General features: G+C 39.2%; 1 protein-coding gene across 4 annotated transcripts in view; it reads left to right on the forward strand.

Annotated features, from left to right (window-relative positions):
- The first annotated feature begins 1,379 nt into the window (after window positions 1-1,379).
- PTPRC (protein tyrosine phosphatase receptor type C) overlaps window positions 1,380-23,154 on the forward strand; it is a 95,982-nt gene continuing 74,207 nt past the window's right edge. For 3 of the 4 annotated variants that reach the window (XM_049807693.1, XM_049807698.1, XM_049807700.1), the window contains exons 1-4: window positions 1,381-1,573; window positions 2,418-2,478; window positions 3,948-4,031; window positions 7,472-7,560. The gene's annotated coding sequence lies outside the window, so the exon portion shown is untranslated. Of the gene's footprint in view, window positions 1,574-2,417; window positions 2,479-3,947; window positions 4,032-7,471; window positions 7,561-23,154 lie in introns of all 4 variants that reach the window. The other variant, XM_049807685.1, reaches the window with a different exon arrangement.

Here is a 23,154-nt window from a genome sequence, read left to right on the forward strand (position 1 = left end):
TAATGCATAGCCTTGAAGTTTATTTTATTCAGACATAGAAGAGGAAGTGATGATCACTTGTACAGAAAATGTGGAAATGGTAGGGTTAGGAAGCCTGTTGTGCCACTGGGGCTTAGCTGCAAATGATGTGACTGGCAAAGAAAAGCAGAAGTGGAAAATAAAAGTAAAAAATGAAGAGGTTTGGTTTACTTGGGGCAGAAAACTTGGGCTCAGAACTTTAAAGCAATAGTCACTTAAAAATTAAATAGGAAGTGAAAATGTCAGGCTTGTCTCAGAGATCAAAAGTATATTCCAGGCAGAGGGTCTTGTCAAGCAAATTTCATTGCTACCAGAAATGTTACAAAACTGCTAGCAAACTGTTGTTTCAGAGTTTCTGGACTTGGCTGAAAGCATCAGGGTCAGACCCTTTGATTTTTCACAGCAGTTCTCAATGCTGTAATTATGTTACGTCGACCTCAGTAATGATCTGAATTTTGATATTTGCAATCTGTTAATTTTAATTAGTATTTCACAGAAAATAGTTTTATATGATGAATTTTTATAAAAAAAATTACCACCCTTGAAGAGATTACAAAGCTCTTCTATTGTTAAAAAATTCATATATTTCTTAAGGACATCATTTGAGCTGCAGATGTCACAGCTCACATATTTCAATGCTTTTTAGAATAATAATAATAATAATAAAATATCATTTTATAATTTTCCTTGTAGTTAGTTCATATACAGTGTGGTGGCATGCCATGCTGCTACTCCTCATGGCATCAGGCAGGTACTGGTACACCTCTGCGGGGGAGAAGATGGTCATTTATTTTGACTGGTGCTTATACACATTTTGTTAGACTCTACACAAAGTATTGCTGCTTAGAACTAATTTCAAAGCTTGTCTGATGATGATGGTGATGATCTTAGGCTATGTTGACATGGCATCTCTGTGTATCCCACTTCATGGATAATTCATGAAAATAAAGTAGGTTAAGCCATCAACTGACCAAACAGGCTCCTACTTCACCATACAACATAATAAGAAACTTCTCTATGTCGTAGACACTGGCTTTCCTTCCAAGTCAGTTCCAGACTCACTTAATTAGAGAAGAGAAGCCAATGTGGTGACTGGTGATGAGGGGAGGAGAGGTGTTATCAGAGGGAGAGAGGGCAGAGAGGTTTTTGGAGGGTTTGTGGGTTTGTCTTCTGTTTGGGTGTTTGTTTTGTTTGGTGCTTTTTGTTTGGTGGTTTTGTTTGTTTGTTTGTTTGTTTGTTTGTTTTAAAGACCCCTCCCTTTTCTCCTCAGCATTTCATCCAGCTATCTTGGTCCCCAGGATTTCCTGAGCCTTTTCTGGTTATCTTCACTGACAAAAAGGGAAAAACGGGCTCAGTTCTGGCATTCTTGCTCCCCAAAGCAAAGCTGTGGAGCAAGGAAATCAAGAGTCTTACAAGGGTTCAGAGACCCTGCTGAGCTCCCCCTGCTCATCCACAGCTTAACCAGCAGAAATACTCTGAATCAGGCATTTTTAATTTAGACGGAGGCTGTGCAGCTGCTGTCTTCTCTCTGCAGTGGGAAGGTCAGGGCCAGTGGGTAAGTTCATCCCAGGTAGTTCAGATTATTTTATTTGGAAAAAAATCTGCTTGCTGTTACTCAGGTTGAGCCTAACCTAGCATGAATATAACAACTTCTCAGTCTGTCTACCACTGAGCAGTAAAGACAGTGCTGTGGCATCCTTTTACTGTGGTTTAAATGTGCACAGGCCCTCCTGTATGTAGGAGGGCAGCAGGCAGAGTTTCCGCTGAAATGTGTTTAAGTTGAAGGTCTCCCATTCATTGTCTCTGTGGCTGTATTTCCCAAAGCACACACATTTTTTAATCACTTTTTTATTATAAAAAATATTCTTTCCAAATGAGCTGCTATCAATACTAAGTAGTATGCTTTGTTCAGGCTACAGCTTCAAAGGAGTGACATTGATTCAACGATAAAGCGTTAAAATCAGCAGCATGTCAGCCAGGGCAGTTGGCGCAGATGATTTTGTATGTCAGTGTGTGCTTTTTGTTGCTCTAGAAAGGCCCAGTAAGGAAAAGCAGGGTGCACACCTGCATAGCTTCCTACATCACGATGGGGACTGCTTTTCTGATGAAAATGGAGCACCTTCAAATGGAGTAAGATCTATCATGTTGAGAAAGAGTAGTGGGCTCCTGTCAGCATTGATGTCAAAAGATCTTTGTGCATGGATTAAAACGTATGTAGTAAAAACCGTCACACGTTTCTCAAAATCATGGCCTTTTCTCTCTGAATTCAACAACCATGTTTGCTTATATTAAAAGAAAAATAGTTATGAACTTTGTGCTGAAGCTGTAATTATGTCTGCAAGCTAGGATTCTCGCTACAGCATTTTCTGACAGTGACGTTCTTGCTCTGTTGACATCAGGACAGTTGACCTCAGCAGCCTGAATTTCACCCAGAGGCCTGAAAAATATGGGAACAAACAGGTAAGCAAAGCTGAATAAATATTAAAATATTGCCGGAGGCAGGTTGCTACCATACTGTCTGGGTGAGCTTATTGACTGCTGGCCATGTCTGTCAACACAAACCCAGCTTCAACTGGCATAGCAGTCTGCCTACCCTATATTGAACACCTACCTGTAAACCAACTCATATTTTTTTCCTAAATTTGGCCTGTGTCTAGATAGGAAAGTTTGCAACTATAGTTGGTTTAGCATTCAGGGAAAGCCAATGTGAGCTGTGTAAAAATTAAGAAAAAAAAAAGTGTCCTTTTTTTCCCACTACCTATGTGATAATTCAGGTAAAGTAAATAATTAAAAAAAAAAAAAAAGGTGGAAAAAAGAGGGCAAAAAAAGCGCCATAGTCTCTAAAACTTCCAGGTTAACTTGACCATCAGTGCGGTTGTGATTATTTCCTGCTCTCAGTGTGTGGTGTGTCACCCCAGCCAGCAGATTGCTCACTCCTCCTCAGTGGCATAGGGGAGAGAATCAAAAGGGCAAAAGAGAGAAAACTTGTGGGTCAAGATAAAAAGATTAAAAAGTGAGGGGAAGGGGTGGGGGGAGGCAAAGTGATGCAAAGGCTGTCACTCATCACCTCCCACAAGCAGACCAATGCCTGGTCAGCCACTAAATAGTAGCTACTTTGGAAAGACCAAATCCTCTGTTTTATTTCTGAGCCTGGCATTACGTGGCATGCAAAACCCCTTTGGTCAGTCTGGGTTGCTGTCCTGGCTGTGTCCCCTCCCAGCCTCTTGCCACTCCAGCCTGCTCCCTGGGGGGGCAAACTGAAGAACAGAGAAAGCCTTGAAACCCTGCAAGCACTGTTCAGTAACACCTAAAACATGGGTGTGCTATCAACACAATTGTAGTCACAAGCCCACAACATGCAGGCTGCGATGAAGCAATTGACTCCACCCGAGCCAGACTGAGCACGCGATGTTTCCTTTCAAATAATGTTTCCTCTTTTTTCTTTTCCCAGTGCAGCTCTTTGCTATCTTCTTTCCCACCCTTCTGCACAAACAGCATGCCTCTTCCATTATTACATCCTCTCCATGATTTTTAGCATTGCTGCCTTCCCCAAAAGAAGTTTGCAGCCTCACCAGTTTCATGTGTGCAGGCAGGCAGGGAGGGGAGGGGAAGGGAAGGGGGAGTCATGTAAGTATATTTTGAACTATGTAGGCTAACCAACAAGTCGCATCGATGTCACAGGTCAACATTCACTTGAAGAAAACCAAGTGTAGTATACCAGAAAGTTTCAGTGCTGTCTCAAATTAGATTTACCAAGATCAACAAAGATACCACAAAGAAAATAGTTCAACTTCGCAGCCTGGAGGAGCTGACTGTACTGTACTTACGTGCTGCTGCTTTGTATATAGCTCAAGGTCATTTAACCAATTTGCTGACCTTTGACAAAATCTTAATTTTCTACTCAGTCATTTCATTGTATTTCATTCCAGCTCTGAGCAACACCAGCTTAAACTGAAAGTGAATAAAAGGAATAAGAAGAATAGTCCTCATAAAGCAAGAGATGATTTAGAAAGGTAAGGCACAAAACCTGGGGTGGAAAAATGCTAAACACTGGCAAATCTTTTATAAGCAGAGTAGACATCAACTTAGCTAAGCTAGTCCCTGTAAAATTTCCTGATGTTATTCTTGATACAGTTATGAAGGTGATGGGGGTGTTTTTCACCTTATTTTTTAAGACCTGCATTTGAATTAGTGTTCCTAAAACAAGAAACACGTATATGTGCTTATGCTAGTACACATGTACATACACAAGCATGTGTTTGTTCATTGAGATTTAAAATCTCTATTTCCTCACTTTCCAATGCCTTCTAGGATTTTTGGTTTAACAACAACAACAACAAAAAATAGAATTTACCTTCCCTTCATAAAATAAATCGGAACATTAACTAATTTTAGCCTATTCACCACTTCATGTCTCCAGTATTTCTGTTCTGTGTTTCTCTCACTCCTCATATGGCTGTCAGAGTAGCAAGTCTTGCATGTCAGGCAGTTCCTCATCTTAGAGGAGGAAGGACTTTTCTTGTCAAGCCTTCATGCAGTAAACACACTTTTTTTTTTTTTTTTTTTTTTTTTGCCAGTCCGTCAGTAACACAGAGGTTTGAGTTTTGCTTTGCAGAAAGTAATTCTGCTGATAAGGATCTCTATGTTTTACGTAAAGCATTTGTCCCTCTTACGGGCTTGGAAGAAAGGTCAAAATTCACCATTTGTTTTGCTGTTCTTTCAAACACTTGCAAGTAATTTCGGAACTTAGCTAAACTCAGCACAGTTATAGCATGTTAAATGGGTCCTGACTTCCAGTGTCAGACTTCTTTAAAAGTTGGTTGATTTATTCTGCTGCGTGCAGAGTGTAAAAAAAAAAAAAAAAAGGCCACCATGCCCACGTGCAGCACACTTCACGTTTTCCTACTGTGAGGAATTTTGCTGCTTTATCCAGCAAGGAGATGTATCTGAGGCCTTCCTGGTAGATTTTCCTTCTATTTTCAGGGCTGCCACTGCAAAAATTGCATCAGATTATTTTCTCTAAGCTGGCTCTGGCCAGTTGGTCAATGGCATGATGCATCATCAACTGGTCAGTGTTTCTAATCCAGGGCTATTATTTTTAAAGCATTATTTTATGCATATAGTACTCTTTAAGATGCAAATACTATGGCTTAACTTGTGAAGGAAAACATGGGAACTGCAATCAGAGAGTTAGAGCTAGCTAATGCTTACAGCTGACAGAAAAGTACCACTTTGCACAGGTTCAAGGCCTTGTATATTGAAGGAACCCATCACCGCTGGATCCAAAGGCTGCCACATAGATTATCTGCTCTCGGTTAAAGGCAGGAGTTGACCAGTCTCACAGGAAAGCTTGGGGCCCAGCAGAGACCCCCCTTCTCCTTGTGGTACTTGTGCCTCCCACAGGCCTGCTGCTAGGCCGCCTGCTAGTAAGGCATGGAGCTGCCAGGCTAACCCAATGGGGAGGAAGAAGGGAGGTGAGGGAGCAAGACACGGGGTTATAGGACTGGTTTGAGGTGGCTGGATTGGGGTAGGAAAATGAAGCTGGTGGGAGCCAGCTGCAGAGAAGTTGGGGCCCTCATAACACCTTCTCAGAAGAAAGGTGAGGCTCGGCTCTAAACTTTGCTTTTGGCCCGGTGTTTTTTGGTATTTTCCTTTGTGTGGGATGGAAAATAACAGCAGTGGCGATCCAGAGATAGGTCAAAGGTGATGTGTATCATTGTCCTGGAAGTGTAATAGACTGAAAAGGGGCATTTCTGACAGGAATTGTGCTTTTAATGGTGGATCTTGGAGCAGGAGCCACCATGGAAGAGTTCCTCCTATTGTCTCCCTCACAGCTCCTGTGCAGAGATGTTGTCTCTGTATTTCAGTGGTTGTTGCACAGAAGTTTTAGGGGTCAAACTTTGCCTGGGAGATGCAAAGAACAAAGAGGAACAAATTATTGTACAGTAGGAACATTTTGGAAGTTCCTTGTCTACCCACAGGGAGTATTTTCTGGCCCTGCGGAGAGCCACAAGATTTCTGGTATCATGCAGCATTTTCAAGGGGAATGCGTGACCACCAATTGGTGCTGTTCTGAAGTCATCACAAGAACAAGGTGGATGACTTCTTAAAAAAAAAAAAAAATTATATTTTTAATATAAAATGGAACTTCATTAACCTGCAGTTAATATGAAAAGTTTTCTCTGGTAAAATATGGTCAGACAGGAGCTGCTGGTAATGACAATATAGACAAATTATGATCATTTGGTTATTCTGAGAAGCTGCCTAATTTACCTTTGAAATAAATTCCTGGAAAGGTTTCTTTTTCTAGAGAAAGAATTAGACTACTATGAATGCACGGAAGTATTCTCTATATTTCTGTCTGAGGATATTTGGAATATTTGTATTGCTCTTTTTTGACACTATGGTGAACAGCAGAAGCAGCATGGATTAAACCTTCTCCATAGAGCATGGCAGAGGCTGTAATAGAAGTATCTCAAAAGACAAAATCATTGCTTTGAAAAACCTCAAAAGATACATTAAAAAAAGAAGCTTCATGCTTATGGTAAGGTAGCCCTTGATAAAAGGCTACATAATATTGGCACTCAAAACCCTCTTGAAATTAAATTAAATCCATTGAAATTATCTAGTAAAGGCCTAATGAGTAATAGCTTGCTTTCTGTCAGTGTGCCTTACTGGATCTTTTCCTTCCAAGCTACCTGAGATCCTCCTCTAAATAGTAGAGGTGGCTGTAGATATGTGTCCTAGAATTCAGAATATTACAGCAGTTCAGCTTTTCTAGGTAGGGGTGAACACCTTATGCCAAAGTACTGAGAATCTCAGAAATTATTCTTTTCCTACCTCTTTCTGGCCACTCAGTGACTCCTTACCTTCAGAACAAAAATTACTCTGGCTTTATGAAATAACCTGTGATAGTAGGGAGAGCAGTGCCTGCATTTTGTAGGTGCCAGCAGCTCCCTCTTGGCGTTGGCTGTCCAGAGCTTCATATTCAGTACAACCTTAAGGCAGGCTTCTGCAGTCACCTGCATTCCAGCCCTTTTGTTCTTCCCTACAGCTGTGTTGTTATGAATCCCACCTGAGAAGGAGAGGGATAGAGATGGTGATGAAAAGACAAGGCTTTCTCCTTGTGAGCTGCAGCAAGGTGGGGTGGGAAGCACTCACCTGTGTACATTAAATAACTGTGTTGTGTTACAGTGTCAAGAATTTTGGATGTTGGGCAAACTGACTATAACAGCAACAGGTTGATATATTTTTCATAATGTGCATACTATGTCCTATATACTCCAGAAAAAAAAACAGGAATATGTGTTATTACACTGGGGACTGCTTTGAAGAATTACAAGTAGAGCACTATGATCTCCCTGTAATTTCCCAGTATAAATTACCTCCTTTCATTGTAATATCTTTGATACCAGTGTTTTCTTCTGACCCTCTCACATTTCTGTTTTTGCAGTTCTGCAGTATGTGAAACACTTGTTATTACAGCAGTGATGATACTGAAGAAATAACAAGGCTCTACACCATAGAAAGTTGTATCAATAGGTATGTGAATTAAAGGGTGGGAGGGGAGCTGGCGGTAAGAAGTTCAGAAACCTGACACTTTACAGTAACTTTGACTTCCTCTATACAAATGTTTGCTGTTTTGAAGTTTGCAGATTAAAAACATAAAGGGATGACTTGGCTATGGGAACCTTTCTGCTCCCCAGACAGTATCTGATAGGCTTGTTACCAACAAATCAAAGGTTTGTGTGAAAGTATACTTATGCCTGTGGCTAGATATATGTTGTACTGTTATTGGGCTCACAAATCTTAATAATATGTTAACGGTCTCCATTTTCAAAGAATCTATGTTTATTTTAGAAAACTGACCTGAAAAATAGATTGCAAGGAGAACCTTCAGAAGTTCTCTGCAGGAACATGATTTGAACATATTGAATCCTACCAGCATTTGAGGATGAAGATGCTTTAGTTCCTCATCTACCAGCAGTTTGTTTGAGCTCTGAAGGAGTGGATTAGTGGTGCAGCAAAGAGGCATGCTCAGTCTCCAGAGGCAAGAACTATGGATGCTATGGCATGACAGGACCTCTACCACGCAGACAGCCCGTCTGTGTCCTGGTCTAGAGAGGATGCAGAGATGTCCCACTCCTTTACTGTGCTGCATGATGTCTTTAAGGTTGTCTAACAGCTGCAGGCAGCAGTGGGGAACAAGCAGTGCACCCACATTGCTTTTATGAGTGAAGTTTCACTTCTAGCATTTGTTCAAGGGATGTAAAGTGGGAAAACTGCTGGATACATCTAGTTTCCAAATGCTTCCTAGAGCTAGTGTTCTCTTGCACTGATATCCACGTGGGAAAATGGAGAGGCCTGAGAGGCCGTATTTCTTCCTATGAAATCACAAAGAGCTCAGTTAAATGTTTTCAGGCCTATGGTTTTCCCTAATGTTACTAAATCACAGACCCCGCACAGAAACCTTAAAGTGGCAAACTTCAAAATTTGAGCAAAGGAAAGTCTAAGTATTGGGAAATGGCTGGAAGATTTCATTGCATTTGCTGCAGGGATTACACAGACTCTTAATGCATGGAGTTTTATTATAAGGTGAGTGGCAGTAGGCTCTGTGTTTGTAGGAAACCCTCACATTAAAAAGAATGTTTCAAAGCAGAAATATTTCGGATTCCCATAAGAATGGAATGACAGGGTGGGGGTGTGTGGAGGAAATGCAGTTAGGGTCACTCTAGAGTGGCACAAATGAAAACCTTTGCTCCGCTTTTGAAATACTAAAATAAAAAATTTCTTCTTCGTAGACTGTTCATTCCAGACAGAGGTGGGGTTTTTTTTTGTTCTTGTTGTTTGTTTTCTAGTGAAATGTCATAAAAATGGAAGGAATTTCTAAAAGTTTCAGTATGGAGTGTGCCTAGGTCTCTATCAGTGTTGGTACTGACTTTAAAGATCATGTTACCTATCTTTCCCTCTCTGTACAATTTGATTATTGCATTCGGTTGTTATCTTAAATTGTATGCCAGGATTAAGACATTATTTTTGAAAGCTTTTTTTTTTTTTTCCCCTTTTTTTTTTTTTCCTACTGAATAGTTTGTGGTATCTTGAAGTTCCTCTACTGTCTTTATATTATCATCCATGGTACCATTATTGATAAAATAATGGTATCAGAAATATGTACTTATATTTTTTTGAAACAAAAAAATACTGGAAATATTTTTATCTTCAAAACATATCAAATATGCAGGAAATATCTGTATTTATCTATCCAAAATTTTAATTTTTTTCTGAAAAAAAAATATAAAAAATTAAGGTGCCCCAGACAAACTTCATGCATGGTTCTGCAAACTGCTTTCAGTTATAGCTCTATATGCAAATCTATAAACTCTAGATATTAAAAGAAAGCTGGATTGAGTTACTGATTCATAACCATCCTCAGAATTCACCATCCAAGTGTTCACAAGAAGTAATGTCACTTCAGAGTCCTAGCATTTCAGAGCTAACTTGTTAATTATGCAGACAATAATGAGGAGATTCTTATGTCTGTAATTTTCTTAGTCAGCTCTGTAGATATTTGCAACTACAGAACCTTGATTTTTTCATAGCATTTGTATGCTGGGCATGATTAGAAAAATGGATTCTTATATTTTTGCTCTTCAAATACACAACATGATTTTATACAGTATGAAGCGTTCAGCTAGTGTAACTGATTTAGTGGGAACTGACTGATGGTTAGTAATATTTTTAAATTATTTAATATAGTTTTAAAAATTGATCAAATTTTTAATTAATTAAAAATTCCTAGTTACTTAAGGAGGTGAATGGGAATGAATGCAGATATTGGGTAGTCTTATCTTACTTTTTAGGTGTTCTTGCCACATTGGAAAGTGTTGCCAGATTAAAACACATTATTGTGTGTAGGCTGAATGATACTACTGTGTTTGCAGTACACTGTGGGAAGAAATTCCCATGATGAAATCTAGAGAGCTGCTGTACAAAAATACCAGACTCACAATCTACCGTGTTTTGCAGTGTGGAATTGTTTTTTTGGTCCTTACTGGCAGTTACGGATCAGGGAAGAATCCTCAGTGGAAGTGTGGTAGTTGGAGTGTGCATGTGCATACACATATTGATGGAAAGCTCTACTAGTCCTACTCTGTGCTGCAAAAATAATTTAAAAGTCTCCCCGCCCCCCCCCCCCCCCCCCCCGAAGCATCTTAGGGCTAATTCCAGAGAGATGGAGAAACATAAAAGTGGGATGCAGAAGGCAGAAGTATTTATGCATAAACCAGAAGGGAAAAAAATGTTTTTAAAAGAAAAACAAAAAAAAAATGTAATGATGACTTTGAATTGCCTACACTAGACACTACTGCTTATCTGTATCTGTTATCTTTTCTACCCTTCTCTTCCTGAAATAGTTTTATTATGTTCACAAAGTTGATTTGAAACGTGCAGCAAGAAGAGACTATAGAGCACTATCTCAGGGAACTATTAGCTAGTGATACCAAGGAATATGTGGGTTTCAATGTGTTATGACTAAAAATAAGAAGGGGTAGGCTTTTTAATCTGGATAGCTATATGTGGAATGAAGTGTGTGTGTATACATGTGCATATATGTGTGTGTATAGACACATACAAATAGTTATATAAATGTCAGCAAAAGCTGCTCAAATACACTAGAAGAGATCTCTAGTGTTTATTGGGTGTATTTTAAATGCAGTTTTTCTTTCCATATGGAATGTATTTTCAAGCTTCTTTTCCTTCTGCCCTTCACCTCATTGGAGTATTCATTTTCTTTGTACAGAAGAGCAGCAGGAGGTCTGTAAAATGACTTTTTTTTTTAGTAAGGACTACAGGATTTGGCCTATAGTTTTAGCGTAGATGAAAGAAATAATGGATTTCTTTGAAAAAACAAGGAAAATCAGGACCAATTTGTTCAATACTACACCACTGTTTCCAGTAATTGCCTTGTACAGTTTGCAAGTCTTTCCACTTCGTGTAAATAGATTAACTTCTGAAAATTCCTTATAGCTGTGAGGTGGGGCCTTTTGAAGGTGTTCTTTTGAAGGTTCGTGGGTCTCTTAAACACACATTTTTTTTCTTCAGAGTAAATCTTGTAGACTCCCTGTCACAATTCCTTCTTGTGAATTTTGCTTGAAGAACTGTTTGAATTTCAGTGTCTGGTATTACAAACAAATACATCTAATGCCTCAATACATTTTTCTTATGGTCAGTCAGTGGCCCTAAATAAGAAAGGGAACCTCTGATAATTTGAAATCTATTCCTAGCAACCCTTTGAAGAAAAAAACAAAGTAAAATCTGAGGGTTTTGTAGTTACTCCTGGAAACTAAGAAAGGGAAAGTAACTGTAAAGTAAACTTTTCATTTTTGAAGCTGTTGGAAACAAAAAACCCCATCCCACAAAACAACAACAAGAACAAATACCCCCCAAAACCAACCAAACAAAAAACAAATTTCAGAAACCAGCTCCCACTCCCTTCCCCAAACACTTGGTGAAACTCTCCTGCTTCATATTTATGCAATGGTGTTACAGTTACAGAATAACCTGGGCTAGCAAAGCTCTCAGGACATATCTGCCTGTATCCCTTGCTTGGAGCAGGGCTTACTTCAATGTTAGTTGCTCACAGCCATTTCCAATTGAGTTTTGACTCTGAGGATGGGTGCTCCACAGCTGCTTTGGTCAGCTCGTTCCAGTGCATGACTGTCCTTGTGAAACTTTGGTTCTTTATAGAGAGTCAAAATTTTGCTCTATGCAGTTGGTGCCTGTTGTTCCTCATCCTTTCATTTTGCGCTTCTGAGAAGTGTTTGACTCTGTCTTCTCTATAACCACCCACCAGCTAGTTGAAGACAGCAATAACATCCCCTTTTAGCCTTTTTTTTTGCTCTAGGCTGACAAACTTAGTTTTCTTATTCTCTGCTTCTTCATCATGTGCTCCAATTCCCTATACTTTTATAAATAAGATAAATGAGACGTGCAAAACTCTGTAACAGAAAACAGTGCAATAACATATAGGTAGGTTTTGGTCTTGGCTCCTAAATAGAGGAAATAATTCATTATAAGCATGTCTGTCATTATCAGTTTAAGCTGTCAAGAGAATAACAGTTGTATTTAAGTTTTCTGTAGTGAAATCCTATTCTAGCAGACTTTATTGATTGCAGGACAAGTGGTCTGTTGTACACATTATGCAGGAGTGAGGCCATAAGCTTTTAAAGCATTTAGCTCTGAATTTCTTTCTATAGCTAAGAATGGCTATTTTGTTTGATATAATTTTGAAAATTCGGATATGCTATAGTGCAAAGGTTTTGTAGGATACAAATCTGGAAAAAGAAAAGGTACTTTTAAGGTTTGGATATGGAGAAAAAGAATATCATAATCTCAAGAAAGCTTTGTAATAAAAGCTAGAATTTTTGCTCAGTGTCTCTATGTAGTTGTGGACATAAGGCAGTACAAACCTCATCTTGGATTTAAAGCCTTTAGCTATTGGACAATTAAGGGAGCATATAGATTACTTGAAAGCTTGTCTGGCTTATGTTGAATTGTTACAAGATTCCTACAGCTCAAGGACACCATCTTGTTAAGAAAACCAGAAGTGAACTTGCTTCTTGAAGTCCAGCCTCATTTTTACAGTTGGGGTCTCCAGGAAGGAGAATCATAAATCTGAGATGTTATAAAATATTTTCCCATAATTCAAGGTCAAGCTATAAATTGAAGTTACCAGTTCTCTTGTTAGATATGTATTTTCTCTGGTTCTTAGAGCTTAAAGCTTCTAAGAAGTGACCCTTTAAATGCTATTGACATTAATTTTAGCAGCAAATGTGAATATTAACCTTGCTGAGCTGGGCAGTATGAAGAGTTGCTTAAAACAAGTACACGATCAAATGTTTCTGTCTAACATGGAACACAAAACATGTTCCATTTACCCAAATATGGAACATGTAAAGGATCCTCTTAGCCTTCCATCTAAAAATGACAACCATTTTGCAACTTCCTACCTGTGTAAATACTCATGTACATGTTCCTATATACAGCTACATACACACTGAGGATCCTTTGGATCACTCCTTGGGACTTCCCAAATGCCTATAGAGCTGAGTGTAGAGCACAGCAACCTGACATCTAGATGGAGTTGGATATAATGGAGCACATTGTACCAGTGTTCATGCTTTCTCTGCTGAGATTATTACCAGCATCTTGCTTTCATTTGCAGTGATCACAACTTTTTACTTCATGATCTACTTTTATCCTCTACTCTCTTCCTCCCATTTCCCTCCCACACACATTTGCATTGTTCATCCTGAACACATGTGCTGCATGGAGCTGGATTAATCAAAGCATGCATTTCCCTGAACAGTAGTATGGTTAGGGGACATCTGGTGAAAGAAGAAAGACTCTGTCAGTGCTTGTCCCCAGCTTAGGAGAAGGACAGCATAGATCTCTGCACTAGTAATACAGTATGTCTTCCAAATATGAATATGTTCAATTTATTCTAAAGAATGCTGCAGAAATGGCCATAAAGCAACAGCTATGGCTTTCTAACCATAGAAAACCCAACCTCACACCTCATTAGCTGGTAAGGGAAGGAGGAGATACTAGCAACTGTGTATACTATAGGTAGATTGAAATGTATGGTTAAACTACAAGCCAAAACATACTGAGATATAACACACATCTTGTCAAATGTACTGCTGAAAAGTGGTATTAGGGAGGGCTATCTAATGGACCATTTTGTTCTGTACAACATGTTCAAGTCCTATCTTGTCAACTGGATTCCATCAACAAGCTGAAAGAGCAGCCACGAGCCACGCAGAGCGAGAGATGTGCTCTCAGCACTTGGACTGGACAGAGCTTCAAATTTCTGCACACTTCTGCAACCCCTCCACTGCCCCAGAGCAGGGTTCACTGGTCCTGCAGAACCTGGGAGTCAGTGTCATGTATGCTTTAGTTCAGCGCAAACTTCAAATCATCCAATGTATCATGACAAGAACTAAGAAACCAGGTTATCAATTTAGAAGAACCTGAGGCAACTGACTAAAAAAGTTTTACTGAATCTTTAAAGTAGTCCTTAAATGAGAATTTGTGTAGTATTTATCTGTCACTGCACTCTTCCACTTCAGTAAGAAAGTGCTGGCTCCTGTGGCATTTCAGACACAAAGCCATACTGGTGACAAGGAGCTTGGTACCCCTGATGTATAGAATGATATGTGAGATACTAATTAGATTGTCCCCAAAGGACCAGTCTTTTCATCCAAACAATCCAAAGGTAAGAAGGCATGCACTGACATAAAATGTTTCAATATGTTAAAATGAGGTTGGGGACTGGGGGGCTACATATAAACACTGCTGGTTTTAGCTTCCAGAGTATTTCTTAACTTCAGGGACCAGCAGTGAGCTGCATCAAAACACCTTAGCTGATCTCCAGAAAGTCCTTCTTCAAAGAGATCTACTAGAGACAACATGAACGAAATTGTGGCATCACCAATGTAGCTTGGATTTCACTTACCCAGAAAAGAAGTTTATATTCAGGCTCTCAGTTATGAATTTTGCAGCTCTGCCCCATTGCTAGGCCTTGGTAATTATCATACAGGAACCACAAAGTGAAACTCTTGGAAAGCTGAGAGCAGCATCACTTTGCAGGCCAAGCTGAGGCAAAAGCAGAAAGCAGCAGTCAGGAGTCTTTACTGTTTTTCAGTTATATCAACTTCAGTCATAGCTTTTTGGGGCCTCATAGTCTTAAACTGACAGTCTTGAAAACACTGCTGCTGATCTTTCATGGTGTAATTGACAGGAAAGGCATTAAGTGTATCTAACATTGCAGTTAAACAAAACTTGCTTCCAATACGTAAACTATTGATAAACGCAGCACAACAAGTATCAGCAGTAAAGTACTTTAAGTGGGTATTTGCTTGCATTCAAGACAGATAATCTATTTGACAAGACTTTTGGGGTTTGTTTTTCCTTTTGAGCTTTTGCTTGATCAATAAGCAATTTTAAGAGGTTTTGAAGACTGGCGTAGATAATTTATAAAAATGGTTTAACAAAGTTTAACTATTGTAGATCACACAACACTAACTCTTTTTTTTTTTCCTTAATTAATTTGAATGTTAATGAAGGCATGAAACTCTTTAGGTAAATAAGTAAAGATGCAGGATCTTCAAGGGGTTCAAAGGTTGGATGGTTGTACAAAGAATATGTACATTTTCAGTCTGCTGAACTTTCCAACACTGAGCTAGGACATATATCAAAAACAGACTTTCTCAAAAACACTTTTTCTATCCCCATTACCTCTTGGAGCAGAGCAGAGGCCACTATGGAAACAGCAGAGAAAAGCTCTTCCCACCTCATTTTGGAACTTCCCTTTTCTCACCCTGCTTCTGTTCCTCATGGAAACAAAAGGGATTGAAGACTGAAGTCCCCACCTTGCCCAAAGGTCCCCAAAGTTGAGGGTTTGACTGGGGCTTGGTTTCCTCAAGACTGGTATTTGGTGCTTTCACTGTCCAAATATTGTAGTAGTATGCGAAAGATATCACTTCCAGCTAGAAGGAAGTAGAAGTCTGACCTTAAAGATTTGGATTTAAGAAGGTGAGCTATCTGTGAACAGTAGTGAGAAAGTTTAGATGTTGGTAGGTATTTTTCCAGGCTAATGTGGGAAACTTGGAGAAAGGAAGGTTCCAAGGCTAAGGAACAGCACAAAGGATTTTCTGGGTCAGAGACAGTGGAGGGCAAGCTGGTCTTATTTTGTTCTCTATTATCATCTGTCTTTAAATTATGTTCCTGTTTACAGTAGAAGAAGGAAAGTAAAATTATCAGATTAATTGCTTTTCTTAGAAAAACTGCTTTGTGCATCTGTATTTTTCTATAGTGGTTGGTGTCTTCCACCTAAAATGATAGTGTGCTGGAGGAGGGGGTAAAATTTGTCTGAAACTTCACCCCTCCAGGATGTATCTCCATTGATCAGTATGGGGCAACTTGCTGAACATCAGCAAACTGAAAATAAAGCTGGGATGTCAAACTGAAATGAGGTTGATATCTTTCTCAGTATACCTTTGTCTGAAGGAAAAACCTTAATTTTTGTTTACCAGTTTACAGGCTTGATAGACTGACTTTGCTTTAGGCAATGTTTAGCTAACAAGTTTTTCTTGTTTTGCATTAAAAAAAAAGTTTTAAATAATGCCTCTTTACTTTATCCCAGAATTTCCTAAACTCTTAAGTATGAGAAGACGACAACGACAGACAGACCCTCTTGCTAAATAATTGTTGCATGGGGTTTCATCTTCTGTGATGTTTCCTAACTTACTAAGTATAGGAAATAACACTTGCTGTAAGGCAGAAAGAGGATGTGCAAATATTTTATGCTGATCTTGGGAGGGGGAGAGCACATTACCTCAGTTAGTATGTCAGCCTGAGATTGATATGGGAAAAATCAGCTATTCTTGCTATGCCAGAATTCATACTACTAACACTGTGTAATTTTTTAAAACAAACTGAAGAAAATAGCGATATTAAGATTTCTGGCAGTGTACACATGAGCACAAATTATAAAATTAGCTGTTGTGAAATTGTGATATTTCTTTGTGAGAGATGTGAAAGGTTGTGGGGTTTTTTTTGTGTGTGTGTGAACTAAAGGAATCTGATACTGTTTTATTCCTGTTGTGATTCAGTTGTTTACATACTCTGAGAATTCCAGGTGTTTTGGGAATATCACAGCATGGACTGTTTCAGCATGGTAGAGTACAAGCTTTCCCTCCTCCTCCTCCACCATTCTCTTTTGGCTATTTTTGGCTATTCCGTTGCATTGTATGCAGTAAACATATTGTATGTGTTTATAAGGCCCCAGCAATATGTTTCTTGAGCTTTTCTGACACAATTAAAACAGCCAATTTGTGCTAAATGTCTTTGAGTGTTTATTACAAAATATCCTACAGTGAAATCAAAATAAGCTATAAAACAAAAATAATGAAACAAACTTCTTTGTTTCAGGTGTTTAATTTCCCCGTGCTGTCTTTTCTCTTACCTGTTTTTAAATCACTCAAGTATTTACTTGGCTCTCTGCCACAATTTGTCTCACACAAGAGCCTACTGTTTACCCGGCTGTTACTTTAAAAGTATAGATTTCCAATATTTCTGCACCACTGTTAGCTGATTTTAATTATGCCCATTAACAAGAAGTGAGAGAGAAGCATTTGAAATTGCATAAATTACCTTTTATACAAATACTCATTTTAATCCTTTTAATGAAATTGAAATACTTAATTGAGTCTCTCTCTCACTTTTGCTCAGATTTACCTTCTGCACTTCTCACTCAGACTAGATGCCAGTCTACCCAAGTAGGATGATTTTCACTGAACTTTCTGAATAGTGTAGAAATATGGAGAAGGCCAAATGAATATGTATCTAAAAAGATCAGCCAGATCATCTTAAATTTGGTAGGTCCTAACTGCAGATCTCATTTTCCTGAATAATCTAATTATCTTCAGTTTTTCTTTTCCATTGTCATTTTTAATCTGCAGTAAGTGTTTTCTATGTCCCAAGACAAATAACACTCTTGATTACAAGGAAGGGTGTAATCAGTATGGAGGTAGCAGAGAAAATGAGAAGGCTGATAGTCTGGTAAATTTGGATTTAATATAATTATTATTGCAGACAACTAATCAATTTGAAATATTTTGACCAAGAAGTACATATAACATGCAGCAAGTAACCTTCTTTCCATGCTATTGCAATGCATCTCACATATTTTTTACTTCTGCTCTTCACCCTTCCCCCATTTCTTACATGTGTTGTGATTTTTTTTTTTTTTTTAACACTGACTCATTTTATGTCAGTCAGGGAAGATGGGTAGTAATACCAGGGTTTTTTTAGCACTTCTACTAAAGGAGCAAATAAGCAAGGTACATGGACTTTCACAAGACTGAATAGAAACTGTTTCTGTGGCAATACTTTATAAATGTATTTCAAAAGTGTATGTCCCAGGATGTAGTTTCATGGGATTTTCAGTGTTACAGAAGTCTTTTTATGCTACAGAAACTCCTCAGAAAAGTTTGTCTCTGCTTATAGTGAGCTATTTGTCAATGTTTTCTTCCAGTTTTGATAACTCTTTTTCTTTTAAGAAGGTTTGAATTTACTACCTGTGCTAATTACTTTGTTGGTTTTATACTGTGAGAATAAACAAAGACAACCAGTGTATCTTTAGACAGACTTTTTCTGAGCTTCAGCATTTTGAACTTGCCACATTTTAAGATGGCCTACAGTGTGTGTGTGAAATATATAAATTGAAGAACTTACAGGCAGGGAAACTGAGGGAGGGGGATGTGACATAAACCCTGATGTGCAAGGTAAATCTATGGGATCAGTCTGGTTTCCTGTTTCAAACTCAAAGGTGGATATTATGAGTTAAGATTATAGAAATCTTCTGGACTCTTAGTTTCATAGCAGTAGTTTCTTGACAAGCCACTGAGGAAGAAGTAATGCCTGCCACATGCCTATCTTTGGAGACATCTATCTAACCCATTTGGACAGCCCCAGAGAGAAAAATCGTGTCAAAATGTGGAAAAGGGTAAGAGATGGGCTATCAGAAGATGGCTGACAGCATTGCTGTAAGCAGACCAGCCTTCTAGGTAAATATTTGTGGTTTATGCTTGTAAATACCTTGCTCAAAGTAATTTTTGTGCTTCTGTACCATAATGACTGCAGTCAGATGTGGGAATACATTTCTATCCAAAAAATAATCATAGTTTGGATGTTAGGAAAGTATTTGGTATAAAGTTATCCTGTATCTTATTGGAAAAATGAACACAAATTCTCTTGGGTATAAGCACTGCCATCTGATGGATAGAAAACACTGGGAGGACTTGCAGACCACAGCTAATAGTGTGTGACAATGAATCTGGCATCCTAGGTGGGAAGCAGTCCGGATGGAAGCAGAAAACAGTGCTAGAAGCAAATAGTACATAGGTTAATGTCACAGAAGATACCTACTTAAGAAAAACTGAAAAATGGTCAGAGAACTCGCAGAAAGCAAGCTGATCTACTCATTTTATGACACAGACTAGCCAGCAGTTAGCTCTAGCTTCAGAATAAACAGACGTGTCTTTAAGTATTCTACAGAGCACACAGGAAAAAATGTCCAAGAGATAAGGGAATGCCCAGTGAACTGCAATGAAGTACGTGAGTGCTCTTTTGAAACCAGAATGGAAATACTTTGGGAAAGGTTGTTTCTGCAGGCATTTTCTTCTTTTTCTGTGTGGGCTCTCTTGTGTTGGCTGGTGTTACTATTGCTTTGACTCATGTTCTGTCAGGCCTTCTGCAAATATGGCACAACTATGACTTTCTGTATGGTGCAGGTAAGACAGCATTTACTGCAGATGTCATATAGTTGTGTATAATTTTGCATATAATTTGGGAAAATTAACTAGCAGACACAGATTAGCTAATAGAGTAAGCAATCAGGAAGCAAGTAATCAGTTTTGCTAAAGGTAGGGTGGATTTGGTGAACGTAATAGAGCAGATCCTGCACAGAGGGAGCTTGTTTAGTACTTCTAGCTGCTGTGGCACTCCTGAGTTTCAGTATGATTGTGCAGAGCACAGCTCCCTGCCTGGCATTCTGCTCACTGCTTTTTAGAGCTGTGGTTGTTCATTTGCTGAGACAAAGTCACGAGTGTATATAAGAATCTAGAAGTTACTACTAGGAGAAATGAAACTGGGCAAAAATAGGAGAATTGGACTAAGAGAAGGACAAATCTGCTATTGTTGAAGGGCTCTTCTGAATGAGAGTTCAACAAGGAGTGGTCCATGGGTAGCAAATATTCAAATAAACGTTGTCTCTCCATTTCATTTTCCCTTTCAAACTGGATGGTGGGAGGATACGAAGAAAAGACACTATGGGTAAAAATGTTTATTTGATGTTTCATAATGTGAAAGAAACTTATTCATTGTGCAATTTTTGAACGCTGTATACGAAGCTAAACCCTGAGCTGTTCTCAGCACCCAGCAGTCGTTCAAAACCAGGAGGAGCAGATGTTCAGCACAAATCTTACCCAGTGCTTATGAGTATGCTGCCACTGTCTAAGGGCAGCAAATTCTAAGGGGGCATGTTAAAAAGAGCTGTTCAAGAACACCCATTTCACAGTTATTGTGCCTAGTGTTATCCTGGAATGATTTTACATGTAAGCAAGAAGTGCCTGGCACTTCTGAGAATTTATCATAGACTTATTGCTCATTTTGGGCCAGATTGTAAATAGTGCCTCAGGGATACCAAAATATGATCTCTGTCCCTAGCAGGTACAGCATAGATCACGCAGGCAACATATGAAGCGAAGATGTCAAGTCATCATTGCCTGAGGGTTGATAGCAGCATAGCAGTATGCCTGCACAAAAAGCTGTATTGTTTACTTTTGACCTTAAAATAATTTGAACGAATATGACTTTAAGTAAAAATGTTTTCTTTCTTCAAGAAATAGTTCTTGGCAATTGCAAACAAGCCTGAAACAGTATGTGCAAAATTGATTCCTTGGCAAATATCCAACAAAAAATTAAGAGTATGATAACATATATTCTCTAGCACGAACAATGTTTTCACAGTAAGGCTGTCAAATTAATTTTACAGGATGAAATGCATTATTGAGGTAGCTCCCTTTATTTAAACAGAGTTGCCCTTGGGAGGAATTTGTCCTGTGTCCATTAGTGTTTGCTAAGGTGTGTGCCTTCAGATTCTGTGGAACTGCTTAATTCTGATGCGCAGCCATGCTGAATATCAGTGTAACTGAGCTGAGCCATATGAGCTGACTTCCATGCAAGGAAAAGTATACAAAACAAAGAAAGTCTGCATAACTTTAAATACAAGCGATGTATGGAGTATGTAGAGATTTTCATTTTTATTGAATTACATGCTCTGTACTTTATTCTTTCAAGGTCTCTGGACAAAAAGAAAACAAAGGTGGGTTCTCAAGAATACATTTCTTGAGAACACTAATTTATACAATGTTTTGTAAACACATTAACCCAAAACAGCATCAGGTTTAGGTACCAGTGGAGAATGTCAATGACTGAATTAAAAAAACCCAAACAACAAAACTTAATAAAAACAAAAAATCCAACCCAGTTAAAATTCTTTGCAATGAATGCCAAAGTGATGCCATACTGACTTTAAAAATCTGGACTTGGAAGTTGTGTTGGGTGAGGAAGATGAATGTCCCATTGTTTATTTGGCTAAACTCTTAGCGAAATGAACACAAGGTGAAACCAAGCAGCATGAAATTGTATGGAGAGAGAACAAAAAGATTGTGGTTTCATTGGCACCTTTCAGTCACAGTTCCTATGGCATTGAACACAGCAAGCACCAGGAATAATAGCTTCTGGGTGTCATGGGCCCTGTGGGTGTTAGCGTGCAGGGTAAGCATGGCTGTTATTTGAATCCTGATGGCACGTACAGGGTGGCCCAATCTTTTGGGGGCAACCCATGACAATCCAACCTGAGACACAAATTTATTTGGCTTGTGACAGTATGAAAAAGCTGCTCATACCCTGGTTACTTTTGCCTTCCCTCCATCTTTCCAGTCCTGTGGTACCAGGCAGAGAAAGGGAATGGTTTTGGGAACACTCTGTGGGGTGGAAGAGGGGAGTCTCAAAGTCGCTTATAAGGATGAAGAGTTCACGGTCTCCCTGCCTCTAGGTTTTTTTATGGCTGTTCTCTAATTTCCTCTACCCTTCATTGGAATAGGAACCAGCTCCTTGGCTTCTCCCCAAAGAACAGTAAGGGATTTTTTAGCTGTATTAGCATATGATAGAGTTGTTCCAGGGCAGAGGTGTCATGTGTGCTCTTTCTCTCCCTCTCTCTCTCACACACACACAGACACGGATGCTACTGTTACCTGGAGGGAGGAAATAAGGCAGGAGTCTGTACTGAAACAAGCAAGATGCCACATACTCTGAACTGCCTCCTAGTAAAGCTATTGTAGAGCAGGAGCTATGGAGAAGTGCTTATGTTTATCTGGCCTACGTGGGTACCTTTTTACTCTCCAGTAGTTGCTCATCCTTTCCCTTTCTTAGATGTATTGAAAATGCTGTGGCCCCTTTTTGCAAGTTTCCCACTTGAGTACAATTGCCTTCATGGGTGACTTCATTCCCTGTGAGCTCCTGCATGGCATGAGCAGGTACAGCCCAGGCTGTCCATTTGGTTTTGAGTCGGTGAAATACTCTGGGAAAGGAAATTCTGTATAACCACAGAATCAAGCATGTTCAGCTGAATTTTCTCTTCCTCTGCCTTGCTATTGCCTACACAGTGTGGTAAGACCTGGCCGAGCAGGACCACCGCTATGTAATGATGCCTTCAGAAGCAAAAAATATGAAATGCTTTGTGTAGTAGTGTTTGAAGATCACACCATGCCCAGTGCACTCTGTAATCTGATGCCTTTGTGCAGCACAACTTATAAAACGAAGCTAGAGAAATGCCTCCTGGTAGAAAGGAAGTTGGCAGCGACTGTGGAGGCTATTATAGATCTTGGTCTCTCTCAGCAAGCTCTAAGAATGTTTGGGATCTGGGCAGAGCTTTTGCACTATCTAGGATCAGTCACTGAATAACTACAGAATTTTTGCCTGATGTTTTATGAAAGATTGTGCAGGAGGATGAGCGTTTGTAGTGTTTTGAGGATCACAACTCCTTGCTCTGATGCTGTAGTCTCATTAGCAGTGAGGGAACCAGACCTCCCTCCTGGCTTAACCAGGGGCACAATTGACTAGGCCTAGGGCTAAGGCTCAGCCCAGGGAGCAGGAGCAGTTGCCCTTCCACTTCCCCCATTTACGGAAACAGTTTAGGGCTGTCACTGAAAGGTCTATCTGTGCTGAGACTCCTCTTTCCACCTAACTCAAGTCACTCTGCCAAGAACAGCGTATATGTGGTTAGAAGGGAAATACTTCCATGCCAGAGGGGCACTCTTGGTTCAAGGGAGGTGTACAGAGGTGGGAGAGAAAGAATTGGGAATGAGAGTTGATGATATCTTTACCATCATCTCCTTATTCAACAACTATTATTCTCATGTGGGACATCTGGGTCATGTGTAAATCGATCCAAATCAAAAACACTGGGAATGTTCATTGTATCTTTCCATAGAATAATTTGATTTTTCT

This window comes from Accipiter gentilis, chromosome 8, assembly GCF_929443795.1.
Source record: "Accipiter gentilis chromosome 8, bAccGen1.1, whole genome shotgun sequence".
NCBI lineage: Eukaryota > Metazoa > Chordata > Aves > Accipitriformes > Accipitridae > Astur > Astur gentilis.